Here is a 20,247-nt window from a genome sequence, read left to right on the forward strand (position 1 = left end):
TACCAATATTGAGAGGCAGGTCCTATGGAGATCTAGGAAACTGAATTTGATAAACGAATTAATTCGCGTACTACTAAGCTGTTTTTTCAACCCACAATGGCGGAAGGAGGAGAAGATATCGATTTGGTCGAGGATGTAGTTATAACGCCATTCTCAAGACGAACTCTTCAAGAAAAGTTAGACATTGTAAGGAGAGGTCGCCCGACGCCACAAAGCCTGTCACAGGCGGGAAAGGGCTTCGTTCGCTCGCCACTTTCAAAGTTTCAACTACGAGTGCTGTCAATGGCTCCTTGGCTCCGAGAAGCACTGCAAACTGTACTGCTGGGAATGCCTATTATTTGCAAGTGATTGATTTGGTGTTTGGAGCCACACTGGCTTTGCAAACTTGAGTTGTCTAACCAAGGCAGCAACGAGACACTAAAGTACGGCTGGGCACTAACAAGCAATGGTGCTTTTGAAAACTTTTGGGGTCACCGGAGTGGATCTACAGCTCAAAGAACACGTGCGCAGGGCAACGGAGCTGCACAATGAAAAGGTGAAGGGAAATATTGAAAAGACTCATTGATTGTGTCATGTTTTGGGGTAAGCACTGTTTACCCAAAAATGTCAATTTGTCAATTTCAAGGTGACGCAACGCCTGGTTATACTGCGTTTCTGTCTAAATGTATAGTTTCTAGAGCCATGGCATCATAATGAGGTGGATTAATTTGGGTGGGACTGTGTAATACCTCACTGAAGGCCCAGGCCCCAGGCCCACGGCACGCCACTGCTGACCAACAACCAAAACAAAACAGGTGTGGTTTTAGGAGGGGTTCTGAAAGACACTCATGGGGGTGTCCACTGAAAGTTGACTAGCCACAACAACTGGAACCTAAAAGACACCCACCATGTGCTCCGACAAAATGTGCCCAAGAAGAGGCAAACAAAAGAAAAACCCACATCAAAATTACAGACAAGAAGCAAACCAAAAAGGTGGCGCAAAACGAAATCAGACAAAGGAATGTTTTTCTAGAACTCAAATAGGGAGCACCACACCTAAAGGTGTTGACCCTCCACATATCTCAAGACATCTGGAGCACTGGGCCACCCACTCTTTTATTTTATTTATTTTATTTAACCTTTATTTAACCAGGTAGGCAAATTGAGAACACGTTCTCATTTACAATTGCGACCTGGCCAAGATAAAGCAAAGCAGTTCGACACATACAACAACACATAGTTACACATGGAGTAAAAACAAACATATAGTCAATAATACAGTGAAAAAAAAATTGAAAAAAAATAAGTCTATATACAATGTGAGCAAGTGAGGTGAGATAAGGGAGGTGAAGGCAAACAGATATATGTATAAATAAATAAAAATATAAAAAGGCCATGGAGGCGAAGTGAGTACAACACAGCAAGTAAAATAAAAACTAAAAAAAACACTGGAATGGTTGGTTTGCATTGGAAGAAAGTGCAAAGTAGAGACAGAAATAATGGGGTGCAAAGGAGCAAAATAAATTAATAAATAAATACAGTAGGTAAAGAGGTAGTTGTTTGGGCTAAATTGTAGATGGGTTATGTACAGGTGCAGTAATCTATGAGCTGCTCTGACAGCTGGTGCTTAAAGCTAGTGAGGGAGATAGGTGTTTCCAGTTTCAGAGATTTTTGTAGTTCGTTCCAGTCATTGGCAGCAGAGAACTGGAAGGAGAGGCGTCCAAAGGAAGAATTGGTTTTGGGGGTGACTAGAGAGATATACCTGCTGGAGCGCGTGCTACGGGTAGGTGCTGCTATGGTGACCAGCGAGCTGAGATAAGGGGGGACTTTACCTAGCAGGGTCTTGTAGATGACCTGGAGCCAGTGGGTTTGGCAATGAGTATGAAGCGAGGGCCAGCCAACGAGAGCGTACAGGTCGCAGTGGTGGGTAGTATATGGGGCTTTGGTGACAAAACGGATGGCACTGTGATAGACTGCATCCAATTTATTGAGTAGGGTATTGGAGGCTAAATGACATGCCGAAGTTGAGGATCGGTAGGATGGTCAATTTTACGAGGGTATGTTTGGCAGCATGAGGTGAAGGATGAATTGTTGCGAAATAGGAAGCCAATTCTAGATTTGACTTTGGATTGGAGATGTTTGATGTGGGTCTGGAAGGAGAGTTTACAGTCTAACCAGACACCTAGGTATTTGTAGTTGTCCACATATTCTAAGTCAGAGCCGTCCAAAGTAGTGATGTTGGACAGGCGGGCAGGAGCAGGCAGCGATCGGTTGAAGAGCATGCATTTGGTTTTACTTGTATTTAAGAGCAGTTGGAGGCCACGGAAGGAGAGTTGTATGGCATTGAAGCTCGCCTGGAGGGTTGTTAACACAGTGTCAAAAGAAGGGCCAGAAGTATACAGAATAGTGTCGTCTGCGTAGAGGTGGATCAGAGAATCACCAGCAGCAAGAGCGACATCATTGATGTAAACAGAGAAGAGAGTCGGTCCAAGAATTGAACCCTGTGGCACCCCCATAGAGACTGCCAGAGGCCCGGACAACAGACCCTCCGATTTGACACACTGAACTCTATCAGAGAAGTAGTTGGTGAACCAGGCGAGGCAATCATTAGAGAAACCAAGGCTGTCGAGTCTGCCAATGAGGATGTGGTGATTGACAGAGTCAAAAGCCTTGGCCAGGTCAATGAATACGGCTGCACAGTATTGTTTCCTATCGATGGCGGTTACGATATCGTTTATGACCTTGAGCGTGGCTGAGGTGCACCCATGACCAGCTCTGAAACCAGATTGCATAGCGGAGAAGGTGTGGTGTGATTCGAAATGGTCGGTAATCTGTTTGTTGACTTGGCTTTCGAAGACCTTAGAAAGGCAGGGTAGGATAGATATAGGTCTCTAGCAGTTAGGGTCAAGGGTGTCCCCCCTTTGAAGAGGGGGATAACCGCAGCTGCTTTCCAATCTTTGGGGATCTCAGACGACACGAAAGAGAGGTTGAAGAGGCTAGTAATAGGGGTGGCAACAATTTCAGCAGATAGTTTTAGAAAGAAAGGGTCCAGATTATCTAGCCCGGCTGATTTGTAAGGGTCCAGATTTTGCAGCTCATTAAGAACATCAGCTGACTGTATTTGGGAGAAAGAGAAATGGGGAAGGCTTGGGCGAGTAGCAGAGGGGAGGGCAATGCTGTTGTCCGGGGTAGGGGTAGCCAGGTGGAAAGCATGGCCAGCCGTAGAAAAATGCTTATTGAAATTCTCAATTATAGTGGATTTGTCGGTGGTGACAGTGTTTCCTATCTTCAGGGCGGTTGGAAGCTGGGAGGAGGTGTTCTTATTCTCCATGGACTTTACGGTGTCCCAGAACTTTTTTGAATTTGTGTTGCAGGAAGCAAATTTCTGCTTGAAAAAGCTAGCCTTGGCTGTTCTAACTGCCTGTGTATATTGGTTTCTGGCTTCCCTGAAAAGTTGCATATCACGGGGGCTGTTCGATGCTAATGCAGAACGCCATAGGATGTTTTTCTGTTGGTTAAGGGCAGTCAGGTCAGGAGAGAACCAAGGGCTATATCTGTTCCTGGTTCTAAATTTCTTGAATGGGGCATGCTTATTCAAGATGGTGAGGAAGGCATTTTTAAAAAATGACCAGGCATCCTCTACTGACGGGATGAGATCAATATCCTTCCAGGATACCCCGGCCAGGTCAATTAGGAAGGCCTGCTCGCTGAAGTGTTTCAGGGAGCGTTTGACAGTGATGAGTGGAGGTCGTTTGACCGCTGACCCATTACGGATGCAGGCAATGAGGCAGTGATCGCTGAGATCTTGGTTAAAAACAGCAGAGGTGTATTTGGAGGGCAAGTTTGTTAGGATGATATCTATGAGGGTACCCGTGTTTACGGAATTGGGGTGGTACCTGGTAGGTTCATTAATAATTTGTGTGAGATTGAGGGCATCAAGCTTAGATTGTAGGGTGGCTGGGGTGTTGAGCATGTTCAAATTTAGGTCACCTAGCAGCACGAGCTCTGAAGATAGATGGGGGGCAATCAGTTCACATATAGTGTCCAGAGCACAGCTGGGGGCAGAGGGTGGTCTATAGCAGGCGGCAACGGTGAGAGACTTGTTTTTAGAGAGGTGGATTTTTAAAAGTAGAAGTTCAAATTGTTTGGGAACAGACCTGGATAGTATAACAGAACTCTGCAGGCAGTCTTTGCAGTAGATTGCAACACCGCCCCCTTTGGCCGTTCTATCTTGTCTGAAAATATTGTAATTGGGGATAAAAATGTCTGAATTTTTGGTGGTCTTTCTAAGCCAGGATTCAGACACGGCTAAAACATCCGGGTTGGTAGAGTGTGCTAAAGCAGTGAACAAAACAAACTTAGGGAGGAGGCTCCTAATGTTAACATGCATGAAGCCAAGGCTATTACGGTTACAGAAGTCATCAAAAGAGAGCGCCTGGGGAATAGGAGTGGAGCCAGGTACTGCAGGGCCTGGATTCACCTCTACATCACCAGAGGAACAGAGGAGAAGTAGGATAATGGTACGGCTAAAAGCTATGAGAATTGGTCGCCTAGAGCTACTAGAGCAGAGAGTAAAAGGAAGTTTCTGGGGGCGATAAAATAGTTTAAAGGAATAATGTACAGACAAAGGTATGGTAGGATGTGAATACAGTGGAGGTAAACCTAGGTATTGAGTGATGATGAGAGAGATCTTGTCTCTAGAAACATCATTGAAACCAGGTGATGTCATCGCATATGTGGGTGGTGGAACTGCAGGGTTGGATATGGTATAGAGAGCAGGGCTAGAATCTCTACAGTGAAATAAGCCAATAAACACTAACCAGAACAGCAATGGACAAGGCATATTTACATTAAGGAGAGGCAAGCTTAATCGAGTGATCAATAAGGGTCCAGTGAGTAGAGGTTGGTTGGGGTCGTGGCGATCCAGACAGCTGGCCGGGTATATGGCTATCGGTAGCAGCATAGGATGGAGGTCTGTTTGTAGATACCTCGTGCGTTTCCGTCGGTAGGTTCCGTGTAGTGGGGTTTTGTTCAGATAGCAGCCGATAAGACAGCTAACGATTAGCGGGCCTCAGATGAGCGTTCAGGTAACGCCGGGACGGAGGTGCCGGTTGGATAAATCCCTCGGGCAGATAACGTCGGCAGTCAGTCGTGAAGGCCCGGTGGGGTTCCGTATCTGCAGCAGCAACAAAGAAACGGGTCCGGATGGTGATGGAACTCCTCAGCTGGCTAGCTCCAGCATGATTTGAGTTAGTTCCGGGGTCGACGTAAGCCAATAGTCACACGGTATGCAGCTAGCTAGCTGCGAAATCAAGGTGCAAGTGTCCAGAGGCTGCGGTTGGAATCCGGGGAAACTGAGAGAAAAAAAGTCCCGGAATGCTCCGGTCCGAGTCGCGTTGCACAAAAGTGCCGGTAGATTATCGAGCTAAAGGAATAGCTGATGACCGCAAAACGTGGGCAGCTGAAACATCAACGCTAGCCAGCAAACCGGCTAATTTCGGGGCAGCTACAGATTAGCTTCTGGCTAGCTATCGGAGTAGCTTCTGGTTAGCTTTCAGGCTAGCTTCTGAATTAGCCCCTGGCTATCTTCCACGATGGATTTTCAGATTGAGGTAAATAATACTTATTGTAATTGGTGAAGCGGGTTGCAGAAAAGCTTTTGCAGGAAAGCTTTTGTAGTTGAGTTCTTGGATAATAAAATAAATAAAAGATATGTGAAGAAAAGGTGTAAATATATATATATACAGGACACGACACGACAACACGGAAAAATACGTCTGAACTGCTAAGCCACCTTGGTATCTCTGAAATAGCACCTGGGCCAGCACCGGTGAAACACCTGCCCACTAACAAGATGGCAACCAGCACAGGTGTAACACAAACTGTCTAATGAGGTGACACCAATCGGTGCGCCCTACATGCTAACGAGCTGTACTGTATGTGCTAAAGTCCAACCTCAAAACATAAATGGAAAAATCAAAGCCTGTAACACATTTGACACTGAGCTGGTTATCGTTTTGAGATGTATACCTAGCGACACATACCACTGCAGAGTAAATTGATCATCAGGCTGAACTGTCAGGCGTTGCCTAGCGACACATACCGCGGTAGAGTAAACTGATCATCAGGCTGAACTGTCAGGCGTTGCCTAGCGACACATACCGCGGTAGAGTAAACTGATCATCAGTCTGAACTGTCAGGCGTTGCCTAGCGACACATACCGGGTAGAGTAAACTGATCATCAGGCTGAACTACAACTAGCTGAAACAAGCCACCTGCGATTCCCCACATGGTAGCTTCTAGTCATTGTTGCTAGCTATCTGACCGTTCAGACCCATAACACACAGCCATCTGCCCCATCGATGCGTGTGCATAATTTATGTGATATCAGGCAACCTGTCTTTGTCGCTTAAACCACAGAGCTGCCCTGGCGTCTGTCATTAACAAGTTCTGTCTTCGATAACCCTGTTTGATATTTAAAACATTGATCGCTGTTAGAATGCACTGCATGTCCTATTATATGACACAAGGGAGAAGTGATAGGTTTTTCTCACTGGTTACATAAAATGGTTGGATGGAAACATGGTTTATGTGGCTGAAGTACCGGACAGGCTTGATGGAAACAGCACATTTTTGCAAAACAAATAAAAAATTAAAATAATACTTTAGACCAGGGTGGATATTTTTTTCTCTGTGATATAGATTATGTTATGATTAAAAAAAGGTGAACTATCCCTTTAACCCATCTTGAAGAATGCCAGTGTAGGAGGTCCAGGGATGATGGAGTTCCTGAAGAAAGCTGTGGCCTCATTGACCTACAGCTCCCTCTGTATGCCGGAGGACATCATTGCACGCGGTCTGGAGTCAATCTCCAACTTCTTCTACAGGGATGATGGACTCAGGCTGTGGGACATCGTTCACAGGTAGTGTGTGTACAAGTCTCTTGAGTTTTGTGGTGAAAAAAATCCAAGATCTGTCAATTTGACAGCACAATTAGATTTGTGTATTATAAGGAGGCTAGTTCATGCAGCTACATGTTTGCTCAGTTTACTAACTCTAGTGAACTCCTTCCTCCAAAGTAAATCATGCTGCCAGATTATAATGAGGTTTATGGTATTTTTTTGCAAAGATTTGTGCTCTTTTGCACTATGACAATGTAGCCCATAATATCATTGCTGGGTCATTCCGTGAAATTAGTGCCTAGCGACTGCAACGAGCTGCAACAAACACTCCAACAGGACAGTTTTATCTCCATCTCACCATTCAAATTCTCAATCATGGACACTTACTGACAGTTGTGGCTGCTTTGCGTGATGTATTGTTGTCTCTACCTTCTTGCCCTTTGTGCTTTCGTCTGTGCCTAGTTAAATGAAAATGTAATTTCCCCTCCCTGTTGCACAGAACAAGCGTCCATTCCCTGTCACCATGAGATTTATGGCTGATTTAAGATAACATCGTCAAAACACTTACGGTCAACCCTGTTACTTTGTCACTTAATAGGCACTTACTATAATATTTTTATTTAACCTCTGATATATATTTTTTTAATGAAGTTTAACATGTGCTCTTTATGACAATGTTAAAATGAGGTGAAATAAAAATCACCAAGTTACACTACTCATAAGGCCCCTAACTGCCCTGTGTTTTGTCATAGTGTTTTGCTAATACCTGATGTTGTCCTGTGGTTTTGTATAGGTTTGTTCAGAAAATGATTGGTCACTACTACACCTGTGACTCAGACGTCCAGAAGGACTCTGAACTGCAGAACTGGATCAAGGAGATCTTCTTCCATGGCTTCCTGGCAGAAACCAGCACAGGTTACACTTTTCTCATTTAAAAGACACAGTAGCTCTTTCTCAACTCTTAATCATAAGACTACATCAGTGCAATACAAATGTACAGATCTGATTTGTTGATGAGTGTTTCTGATAATACGTAATATCCAGAACATTCCAAGTGATTCCATACAGTATCTACTGTAGGTTTGAAACCAATTGGCATCAGATTTTCATGTGAATATTCTAAAATCTTTTTTCAAATTTTCCCACCAGTGGTGTTTCCACCAAATGGACTTGTTGCTGATAGAAATCAGTGCATGACGACAATTTACTTTTTCAAAAAAAATTTTTTTTTTAAATCTCAAGTTCAATGTGTTTCCATCACATTTTAAACTATCGATAGTTTTGTCACAAACTGTTGCATTAAATAGCAAATGTGCCTACTCTGGTCTTGGCACGTGTGCTCTAGCCAACAGCTGGCAGATACAGTGAGGATGGGGGTAGTCTACATTAGGAGATTATTATGGCAGTCAAGCATCTATCATCATGTCACCAGAATAAACCTTCAATATTTATTGGAAAGGAGCATCAATATCATCACTGTGCACTTTCACCACCCTGGGAAGTTCATCATAATTTATTTAATCTGTAACATGTTGCTGAAATGTGTATGCTAAAAACGAGTGGCTGTGTCAGTTCCTGGAACCATAACCACGGAAAGCGAGCCCCGGCCCGTTGCAGCTCTATAAACTTCCCACAATAACCAAGTCGTAGTGGACCACACACCATATCATTGCGTGACTGCAAGTTTTCTTGGATATGATGGTTATTATATCAATATTTGCACAAAAGATATTTCCACTGCCATTTCTTGCATAATTCATTTGACCGACACACAAATATCCCACAATGTCGAACGAACAAATGATCTGCTGTTATTTATTGTAATTGTACCGAAACTTCCTGTTTCCATCACAGCTGTCATTACTTTTTGTATACAGTTTGACTTACATAAAAGCTGTGGATGGAAACATATAGAAAATAATGTAATTTCATAGTTCTTTCAATGGTGGATGGATGACTCTCTTTTTGGATAGAAACTGGATGGAGACTGATTACTCTTTGTTTTTTAAAATCTTTAACTGAACACTTTTACAAGCATTCATAAATGCTGCCATTCTTCCTGTTCTCTTCCAACAATTAACAAACATCTGACCAATCAGAATAGCGCAAAGTAGTTGCAAGGTAGATAATCAATTACCATTCCAATTCACCACACTGTAGAACTAACAACAGTGGCTTAGAAAATAACTCATACAATAATCTTACATTTCTTCCCCCCTCCCCCTAGAGAAACGTCCCCGTTTCTACATTCGATAAGAAAATAATAATACTGCTGGAGGTCCAAAGATCTGTAGACTTCTCACTTCAGGGCATAGACTCCCCTGTCACTTAAGAGACTAATTCGGCGGCGACCTGGGTTCTCAGACGAACTTTGCTCCAGTACTGCTGGTTGGGGTAGAGACATCTGGTCTACTGAGGGGTCAGGTGGGTCAATGTCTAATGGGCTGGGCAAGAGGGGTCATGACAAGGGGCCTGGTGAGGCACAGGGGGATCCAGGGACGTCTCAGGTAAGTAGTGTTCCCATGTCTCACAGGGCCTAGAGAATGTGAAGGGTAAGGCACCTGACAAGGCTGTCAGGGTCAGAGGTCAAGGATGTGCAGGAAAGTGTTCCACAGGCTCATTCGTTCCAGAACGTTCCAGAGGTGTACGGTCTTAAACGATTTTAGTGGATCACTTGGGTCTTGTTAGATTGGTCCAGCAGGTACCTGACCCTGTAGATTACACCAGGGTCCTCTTCTGTAGATCCAAGGCACTCCTCAAAAGGGACCTTTCCAGTGATGTGAAAGCTTCTGATGTGCTATTGTAGGGTCTTTAAGCCACACGAGGTCTCCTGGGTTGTAGAGAATGTGCATGACATTCGTCGTAGTTCCGTTTTTGTTGAAAGTGAGCATGTTCTCTGTTCTGTGTGGGAGACCCAAAGGACAGACTGGACCATGTCGGTGAGTTGAGCTGTATGATCTGCTGGCGATCCCCGTGTAGAGACGGACCACTGCAGTCCAGAGGGGAACAGTAGCCTGGCTGACATCTTCGCTTCTCAACCATGTGTCAGACAGAAGAGGCTGAAATCCATTGTAGAGGGAGTGCTGGTGTTGTAGGCCAGGGCAAGTTGGTTGAGGCACTCGTCACCAGGCTGTTGGGGCAGTGTCTTGGTCAGGAGATTGATGAGTGTCCGATTTTAAATTGTTCCACCATCCCATTGTGGATGATGGGGGCTGGTTCTGGTCTTCTAAACTCCCAGCAACTGGCAAAGGTCTCGGACAATGTCTGCCTCAAACTGATGTTCTTGGTCAGTGTTCAAGGTCTCTGGTATGCCATGTTTGCTGACAAAGTTCTTGAAGAGACAGTGCTGGTCTTTCATGGCACAGAGGTTGACGCACTTTGAAAAATAATCCTGCACATAAAGTGCCTTCAGAAAGTATTTATACCCCTTGGCTTATTCCACATTTTGTTGTGTTACAGCCTTAAATCAAAATGGATGAAATAGTATTATTTTCTCACCCATCTAAACACAATACTCCATAATTTCAATGCGAGAAAAAAAAAAATCTAATATTTTTGCAAATGTATTTAAAATTAAATGCAGAAATATCTAATTTACATACGGATTCACACCCCTGAGCCAATACATGTTAGAATAGCCTTTGGCAACAATTACAGATGTGAGTCTTTCTGGGTAAGTCTGTAAGGGCTTTGCACACCTGGATGCCGAAACATCTTTCTAGCGAATTTACACGCTGAAGCTATGTTGCGCTTGGCGACCTCTGATTGTTTCATCCTAACATCGTTGGTACCAACGTGGATAACAATATCCCTATGCTCACCAGTTTTAGACTTAGCCAGCACCCTCTTTAGGTTAGCCTTTACGTCTGTAGCCCTGCTCCCTGGTAAACAGTGTATGATCGCTGGATGATGATTCTTAAGTCTAATATTGCGGGTAATGGCGTCGCAAATGACTAGGGTTTTCAATTGGTCAGAGCCAATGGTGGGAGTCTTCGGCAGCTCAGAACCCGTAACGGGTGGAGGGGAGACTTGAGAAGGCTCTGCCTCTGACTCATTGCTTAATGGGGAGAACTGGTTTAAAGTCTCTGGCGGCTGAATGAGCGACACAGGTTGAGCATGCCGACAGCATTTCTTTCCAGGAGCCTTGAGAAAATTGTCTGGCTGTGGAGACTGTGCAGAGGGATTTATACTATTATCTGTGCAGAGGGATTTATACTATTATCTGTGCAGAGGGATTTATACTATTATCTGTGCAGAGGGATTTATACTATTATCTGTGCAGAGGGATTTATACTATTATCTGTGCAGAGGGATTTATACTATTATCTGTGCAGAGGGATTTATACTATTATCTGTGCAGAGGGATTTATACTATTATCTGTGCAGAGGGATTTATACTATTATCTGTGCAGAGGGATTTATACTATTATCTGTGCAGAGGGATTTATACTATTATCTGTGCAGAGGGATTTATACTATTATCTGTGCAGATGGATTTATACTATTATCTGTGCAGAGGGATTTTTACTGTTATCTGGACTTACTGGTGGCACAGGTGCTATGTCATTCTTTCCTACACTTAAATTACCCGTGCCTAACAATTGCATCTGAAGCTGGGCTTGCAATACGGCTATCCTCACCATAAGGCGATAGTTCTCCTGTATATTATGAGTACAGTAACTGCAGTTAGATGTTACTACTTAGTTTTTTCGGCTGGTGGAGGTCCTGTAGAACCATGTCCAGATAAAGCATCCATGGTGAAAAAGTTGAATGAAGAAAGTAGAGCGAAGAAAAAACTAAGAAGTTGTTGTTAAATGTGTTAAATGCAGATTGATGAAACTGTTATTAAAAGTAAAACTGAAAAGTTTGGCAGGTAGCCAAGTAGCAACAAACAGCACAGCAGCATGGGGACAAGTCATCCATCTTCATAGAGGGTGCAGCAACATCCAGGGAAGGTGATGTGGTACAGCAGCTCTTCTACAACTGATATCCAGCAGGGCATGTTGCTGTTGCAGGAAACCAAGCCTAGTATCACTGAATGGTGGGCCCCTCTGACAGCTTGGAACTCATGCTTGAGATGTTCTTTCCCTAGGGGAAATGCATACTGACAAAGTCCAGGGAATGTCCAAACATTGTCCATTGACAGAGCGAGCAAATGCAAAGGATGTCTTCATGGGGCGCTTTTTCAGAGCTGGATGTGAAGTTCTGAAATCCTCACTGATGATGGAAATGGTCGATCCTGGGTCAAGAAGAGCAGACACTTCAATTCCCTCAAAGATGGCAAGTATGTTAGCTGAAACACCCTCTGTGGAAGCCATCTTGTCACTTTCGATTTTGAATCGTGTGGTGTCAACAAGGAGCTCTGGTGCACTGGCTGAACTGGTTTGCTCCTTAACAAAGAACTAGTGATCGTTTCCCTGCTGTGTGGAACCAGACACGTTAGACTGCCTAATGTCTGTCAGGGGACTGGAAGTGTACAATGCACCTGTAATGAGGGCTCACCTATGCCTCTATCCTTGGAGGTGGACTCGGGCTGCCGTGTCATCTGTCCCTTGCATCAGACTGGTGCCTGTAGTCTGGGTAGTGAACTCTTGGTGGGTAGTCTAGAGAGTAGTAGCGACAGCTTCCACCATCAGAGCTCCAATCACGTTGGCATTGGCAGTATTCTGGGGAGGCAATAAATTACAGACGGTGACACTCTGGGCCACGGCATTCAGGTGAGTAGTAGGCTCATGATGGATGTTGAGTTTGATGGTCTGGTGAGAAGCCGAGTGCTCTTCTGGCAGCATCATTGGATGGGGTGGAGGTCCTGTCGGCCCAGAAGCCAAAACACTGTGTGAGGTTCTGGTTTTCCACCTGTAGCTGGCGTACTTCACTCTTCAGGATATTCACAGTGAGAGTCAGCTATTTCACAGCATGAAGGAGCGTCTCATCCGTGTCATTAGAACGAACCATAGCAACCTAGTCTGGGGTCTGTGCCACTGGCGGGTATGCAGCATGTAGTTGGAGAGCTGCACATGCTCTTTCAAAGCAACTTCCAACGAGCAGGGCATCACCGATGTCCTCCGCTCCATTTTCATGAATCTTCGCCTGCAAGGCTGGGTCCAATCCGGCTGCAAAGTGGTGAAACTTCTCCCCTTCCTGTGCCTTGTGGTCAAAGTCTGGGAAGGCCTCCAGAACCAACGAGTGATGTCAGCAATGTACACATCCAAGCTCTCACCAGGCTTCCCAGGGCGAGCATTCACATGTGTCTGAAAGAATGGAAGAGAGTGCTTGAGGACAAGGGCTTCCTTGAGTTTGGTCTTGACAACAGAGTAGGTCTTCTGAACCTTTAGCGAAAGGCTGTCCCAGTAGAGGAATGCTGAATCAGCTAGGTGTGTGGGCAATACTGAGGCTAGCACAGGTCCAACTCCATATCTGGCAGATTGTACATTGCCTGCACAGCCACTTCAAAGCGCCAAGACCAGCAAGCAAACAACCTGTGCCATCTCCCTGAAAAGCTGGTGGTAGGTACATTTTCAGGTGCCGTGAGAAGTGATGGGGGGCTACAAAGTCAATAGCATTGTCCAAAGGTCCAGCTTGATTAGCATTGTCTAATGGTCCAGCTAGTTTAGCATTAGCCAGAGGTTCAGGGCTATTGTTGTTCAGAGATTCTGTTTCAGACACGTCCCAAGAAAGTAGCAAAAAGTTGGCAAATAAGTTTACATTTTTTTGCAAAAGTGACAAAAACTGCAGTAATCCTCTAAATCTCTCAGAAAAAGATAGTAGCTAGCTCTTACCAGCTGTCCAGATGAGTCCTTCATCCTTGTGCTAGCTGGTGAAAGTATCTACAATGTCCATGGAAAAATACTTCCTGTTAGCTTCCAACAATTAACAAACATCTGACCAATCAGAAGAGAGCAAAGTAGTTGCTAGTTAGATAAGAATTACCATTCCACAAAAAAATAGCTTATTCGGCTGTTGGTTTCAATAAAACAAAGCATTTGTCCACAATTCATAGATTTCTGATTGACTCATTCACTGACAATGAAGCAAAGCGAGCAGTGTACAATGATACATAATGTATCATGTGACTAGTTTTGCAGCTGTCTGCATTCAGCACTACAGAGAGAGAGAGGGAGAGAGGGCAAACTCCACCAAATTAGTTTCAATGTATGGAATCACTCGGGAATTTCTGGATTTTAGGTCAACTTCCCTTCCATGGTTAACATTCCAAAACTATATCCCAGATAATTAGCTAAATGTCAATACAGTGTCTGAATGAAGTGGTTTACTGTACCATCTCCATGCAGGAATCCCTCAGTCTTTCAGTTCAGTGACAGAGCTGGTCAAGTTTCTCACCATGGTGATCTTCACAGTGTCTGTCCAACATGCTGCAGTCAACAATGGACAGGTGATGAAACCTATTGTGTGATTTTTAGCTTGGCGTGTTTCTGATGTATTATATTGGAAAAGCAAAGTAGTTTGATCTATTTCGCCATTGTCATTCCAGTTTGATTTTGGGGGCTGGATGCCCAACTTCCCCATCTCCCTGCAACAACCACCTCCCACCACTAAGGGGCAGTGTACTGAGAGCACCATGCTGAAGACCTTCCCTGACATCAATACCACTGTCAATGGCATGGCAGTGGTGTACCTTCTGAGCGCGCAGTCCACTGACTATGTGAGTATATGAGAGAAACTGTAATAAAATATATTCTATAACTTTAAAACATTTCATTACAATCCCAATCGAATCGTTTCCTTAGTAGTCATAATTAAAATATCCTCAGTGGTTCATGAAACAACAGTTTCCATGTTATTTCATCAACTCTTGCCTACTTAGGTCGCTCTTGGAAATGGCTATCAGGATCACTTCAGCGAGAAGACCCCTCTGGAACTGATTCACAAAACTCAAGATATGATGAAGAAATGCAACTTTGAAATCCAAGGCAGGAATGTCTCTTTGCCCCTGTCATATACCTACCTGAATCCCAACAATGTCGAGAACAGTGTGGCCCTGTAAAATGAGTCGGGGGTCGTATTTTTTAGGCACCAAATGGAAGAAATGCACAGATACAGGGAGAGACTACCTGGACTTGTCCAATAAGAACCACTTGTTTTCATTTTCCATTGAAGCATGTTTTACAACCTTTTTCTACGGTGTGCCCTAATAAATGCAACCTAGGTATTTGACTTTGGTTCAATTGTTAGATACATGTTGCACTTGAACTAGAACTTGACCTGAAACAAAAATATTATAAATAACATTTTACTTAACCCTTCTATTATGTTAGAAAAGACTATACACGATTGATGTTCTGGGCCAATTTGGAAATTACATTAAGTACAGTTTCCCTTATCAAAATGTGGCTGCGGATCTGACTTCTCCCAGACCTTTTCTTCTGAAAACAATGTAGTTCTCCTTCCCTTCACCTTTCTCACTGTCAATCAAGAATGATAATTCTTCAAGTTTTACCGGTGAAACATCCATGCAGTATCTGCATACCAACCATTTAATCTCAATCAGTTTGATCTTCTTGAGTTATACAGCGTTTCAAACTACCCTACAGTGTTGTTTTGAATGATGTACATTGTGTGAATTGTGGAGCAGATAGTGTTAACTGTAGCATAGCCTACCTGTGTATTTTGCCTAGTGGACCTATTAAGTTTTGGCCACATGAGAGAAAAATGCTCTGGTGTTTTTGTCTTACAGTAATGTAATACTATGCTATTATAGTCGGTTCATTATGTGATCTTGCAGACATTGATTCAGCTTTGATCCATCTTTATTAAAGAGCACCATTCGTCAGAGTAGCCTGTTCTCTAAGAGCAGAGCAATGACTGTGGTAATGTAGAGAATAAACACATGCACAGAATGTGATGAGCAGAAGCTTCAGGATCTTTAGTCCGGAGAATAAAAGTTCAGGGAAAAGTCAGATCGTCAGCAACTCCGTTTTATTTAACCTTTACTCCACTTCAAATAAATGTTGCTCTGTGCAGGAAGCAGCTTGTTACTAGGACGCATCGTTCAAGAGTTATAAAGGTCAAAGTGCGGGTCAAATTTACCCAGAACATTGTAGATGTCTTGTTTTTTGTTGTTGTACTGGGTTGTATTTTTACAAGTTCATTACCCCTACCTAGACAAGTAGATGAAGGGTCAAAGTGCAATTTTTTTGTGTGATTTCAATCAAAATATTCAGGTCAACTTTAGTTTAAACTTATGTTTTTTGGGGTGGCAGGTAGCCTAGTGGTTAGACCGTTGGGCCAGTAACCAAAAGGTTGCTGGATCGAATCCCCGAGCTGACAAGGTAAAAATCTGTCGTTCTGCCCCTGAACATTGTCATTGTAAATAAGAATTTCTTCTTAACTGACTTGCCTAAAAAAATAACTTGTGTCATCATCATACACTTTGGTCTAGTGTGGCACAATCAGTCGAGTGAACCTTAAAATAGTCATTAACTCCAATCCCCTAGGGTCATGGCTATCAAATTAGGGAGCGAGAGACACCAAATGCTGTTTTTTTCTGGATCAATGAAAGTCAATGAACTAAGTAGATCAGACTCAGCTGTTATTGCATTGGTGTCCAAGTTAAGTAGACCGGAACTGACAAAAATATATAAAGGAAACGGCTTCATTTACAGTGCATTCAAAAGGTATTTTGTTACGTTACAGCCTTATTCTTAAATGATGTCATAATTTTTCCCTCATTAATCTACATACCCCATAACGACAAAGTAAAAACAGTTTTTTGAATTTTTTCAAATGTATAAAAGAAATACAACTGAAATATCACATTTACATAAGTATTCAGACCCTTTACTCTGTACATTGTTGAAGCACTTTTGGCAGCGTTTACAGCTTTGAGTTGTCTAAGGTATGATGCTACAAGCTTGGCACACCTGTATTTGGGGAGTTTCTCCCATTCGTCTCTGCAGATCCTTTCAAGCTCTCTCAGGTTGGATGGGGAGCGTCATTGCACAGCTATTTTGTCTTGGCTGTGCGCTTAGGGTCGTTGTCCTGTTGGAAGGTTAACCTTTGCCCCAATCTGAGGTCCTGAGCGCTCTGAAGCAGGTTTTCATCAAGGATCTCTCTCTTTACTTTGGTCCATTCTTCTTTCCCTCGATCCTGACTAGTCTCCCAATCACTGCCGCTGAAAAACTTCCCCAAAGCATGATGCTGCCACCACCATTTTTCACCATGATGATTGGTGGAGTGCTGCAGAGATGGTTGTCCTTCTGGAAGGTTCTCCCATCTCCACAGAGAAACTCTGGAGCTCTGTCAGAGTGACCATCGGGTTCTTGGTCACCTCCCTGACCAAGGCCCTTCTCCCCCGATTGCTCAGTTTAGCCTGGTGGCCAGCTCTAGGAAGTCTTGGTGGTTCCAAACTTCTTCCATTTAAGAAAGATGGAGGCCACTGTATTCTTGGGAACCTTCAATGCTGTGGAATGTTTTTGCTACCCTTCCCCAGATCTGTGCCTCTACACAATCTTGTCTCAGAGCGCTACGGACAATTCCTTTGACCTCATGGCTTGGTTTTTGCTCTGATAATGCACTGTCACCTGTGGGACCTTATATAGACAGGTGTGTGCCTTTCCAAATCACGTCTAACCAATTTAATTTACCACAGGTGGACTCCAATCAAGTTGTAGAAACATTTCAAGGATGATCAATAGGAACAGGATGCACCTGAGCTCAATTTAGAGTCTCAAGTCATGTTGTCTGGTATTTCTTTTTTTTTAGCTAAACTTTCTAAAAACCTGTTTTCGCTTTGTCATTATGGGGTATTGTGTGTAGATTGATGAAATAAAAAAATATTTACTCATTTTTAGAGTAAAGCTGTAACGTAACGAAATGTAGAAAAAGTCAATGGGTTTGAATACTTTCCGAATGCACTGTATCCACCATCTTTGTTAGGATTCAGGATGCAGGTGTCTGAGAGGCACATTACCAGAGCTGGCCAAGATCGAGCAGTTACTTTTTTGTAGTTCATTTTCTCGAAATATAAAGGCACAACCTAGATTTGAACCAATGTCTTAAGTAGTTGAACTTGTTATTACTCCAACCTCGTGAGTGACAAACTGACACGTTTTTAACTACTTTTTATCGAATGATCGACTTTGATTTGACAGCCTGCACATGCACAGTTCAGCGCGAGACGACCGTTGGACCCGAGGACATGTTTCAAGCATTCACTCAGCTAGCCAACGTCGCCATGACATCGCCTACAAGTGTGATCAGGGATTTCTATTGGAGAAGCAGTTTTAGTCTATCTTCATACTGTACTGTCTTTGACCTAACCTTGCATACAAAGTAGTAGGTGGCCTTCCATTTTCCAGCTAGACCAGGAGATCCAGTGTAGTCCCCCTGGGGACAGGTAGCCTTGGAAGGGTAATATCTTTCACCTACAGCTCCCTTCCTCTAAAAGGGCAGTGTGGGGAGTAAACTTCAAAATGGCCGCTTCCTACATCCCATAGTGCCTTGCTGCTGAGAGCAAGTGATATTCTTGATTTATTACCAGTGTAGCTTTCAATTGAAAGCCAGAAGGAAGAAGCCAGAAGGAGCCAGAAGGAAACTACTGTCCATGCAGCCAAGATAGAGATAGTAGCTGTACCTATACTTTGTGTGTTTGCCTTATGTAAGAAACTATTTTATATGTTGGTTGATCAAGAGCTTTTCGATTTCATTAAATTAAGTCTTCATTTTTATCTTCATCCTTGTCTCCATGTTCATGGTCCATGCGGCCCAAGCCCGTGCTTTATTTTGCACACTAATTTCAGAAGATATTCATTTAGAAGCAACCTTTGTTTTGGGAAGAAATTTGAATAATAATGGTGTTTAGATAAAAGTAAGATTTGCTACAGCAATTTGTAAGTGCATTGTGATAGCTGTAACTGTTATTATCGCTACCAAATCAATAACATCTGATGTCAAAACACGAAATGTTGTGCAACTTTCATACTGTAGCAGGATATTCCATGTAGATTGCATTTGCACGTTTACATAGAATGGTTGTATGTTGAACTATACTGAACAAAAATATAAACGCAACATGCAACAATTTCAACGATTTTCCTGAGTTAGTTCATAAGGAAATTAGTAAATATAAATAAATTCATTAGGCCCTAATCTATGGGCATGGGCGCAGCCATGAGTGGGCCTCATGACTCCCCACTTGGGAGCCAGGTCTAGCCAATCAGAATGCATATGAGATGCTCTGATTAGCGCTGACTCTAGCCACCTCATCCTCCTTCCCTCCAAAGACATCGCCTCATGGTTCCCACCACAATCGCAACACTTCACATTCTCCTCACTTCTACAACACAGATGGTCTCCTCCACAACATGTACATCTTGGCTTGCCCCTTCTGCAGACATTTTCCACATGCCCAAAAGCTTGACAGTGATCACACTGCATCCCTCTTGGGACAAACGCTCTTACATGATAATTCATATATCCCAACATCACCTGGGTAGGGAGGGACACTTAAAAAAAACAGACACTCTTTACTTTTCCTTGATTTACCACTCAATTCATACGACATGCATCAACCACTCCAGGGATATACTTTATTTATTTAACATAAACTTCCCAAAATTACCCCCTTGACGGGTGCCCTGATCCGAAGAGCTACCCACGACATGGCATGCTTCTCAAAACACATGCTCTTTCTGCTCTGCAGAAGCAGAACAAATCAAAACTAGCCCAGTACTCGTGATCCTCACAGCTTGAACTTTACCGAATACTTTTTGCACCAGTTTAGGTATCTCAAATGGGTTCAAGTTTGGTATTTGGGTTACCTGCTCCTCTTCTACAAACCTTATTCCTAACATGTAAAAAGGTACATTATCAGAACTTAACATTTTGTTTTCCAAAATAACCTTGATGTCATGATCGTCTTCAGGAGAGAGTGAGGACCAACATGCAGCACGTGGAAAGTATCTTCTCTTTATTAGAAGAAGGAAAAAACGAAACAAAAACAACAAACAGACGAACGTGAAGCTAAGCAAGAACTAAGTGCACACATGCAACATAGAACATCGACATAGACAATTACCCACAAATGCATGATGCCTATGGCTGCCTTAAATATGGCTCCCAATCAGAGACAAATGAAAGAGATCTGTCTCTGATTGAGAGCCACTCAGGCAACCATAGACATACCTAGAAACATACACTCAACCATAGACACAGCTAGACTTCTATACTAAACATAAACCCAACTACTCTAATAAACCCCCTAAACCTTACAACCACCCTAGACACTACAAAAACACATACATTCCCCATGTCACACCCTGACCTAACTAAAAATAATAATGAAAACAAAGATAACTAAGGCCAGGGTGTGACACTTGAGCCTTTTTGCATTCCTTTGGACAACAGT

The 20,247-nt window shown here is 43.2% G+C and overlaps 1 pseudogene; it reads left to right on the forward strand.

The window, feature by feature from the left end:
* LOC129855956 (hydroperoxide isomerase ALOXE3-like) overlaps window positions 1–16,024 on the forward strand; it is a 31,329-nt pseudogene extending 15,305 nt beyond the window's left edge.
* Window positions 16,025–20,247: the final 4,223 nt, after the last annotated feature.

The sequence above is a fragment of the Salvelinus fontinalis genome, chromosome 5 (assembly GCF_029448725.1).
Source record: "Salvelinus fontinalis isolate EN_2023a chromosome 5, ASM2944872v1, whole genome shotgun sequence".
NCBI classification, from domain to species: domain Eukaryota; kingdom Metazoa; phylum Chordata; class Actinopteri; order Salmoniformes; family Salmonidae; genus Salvelinus; species Salvelinus fontinalis.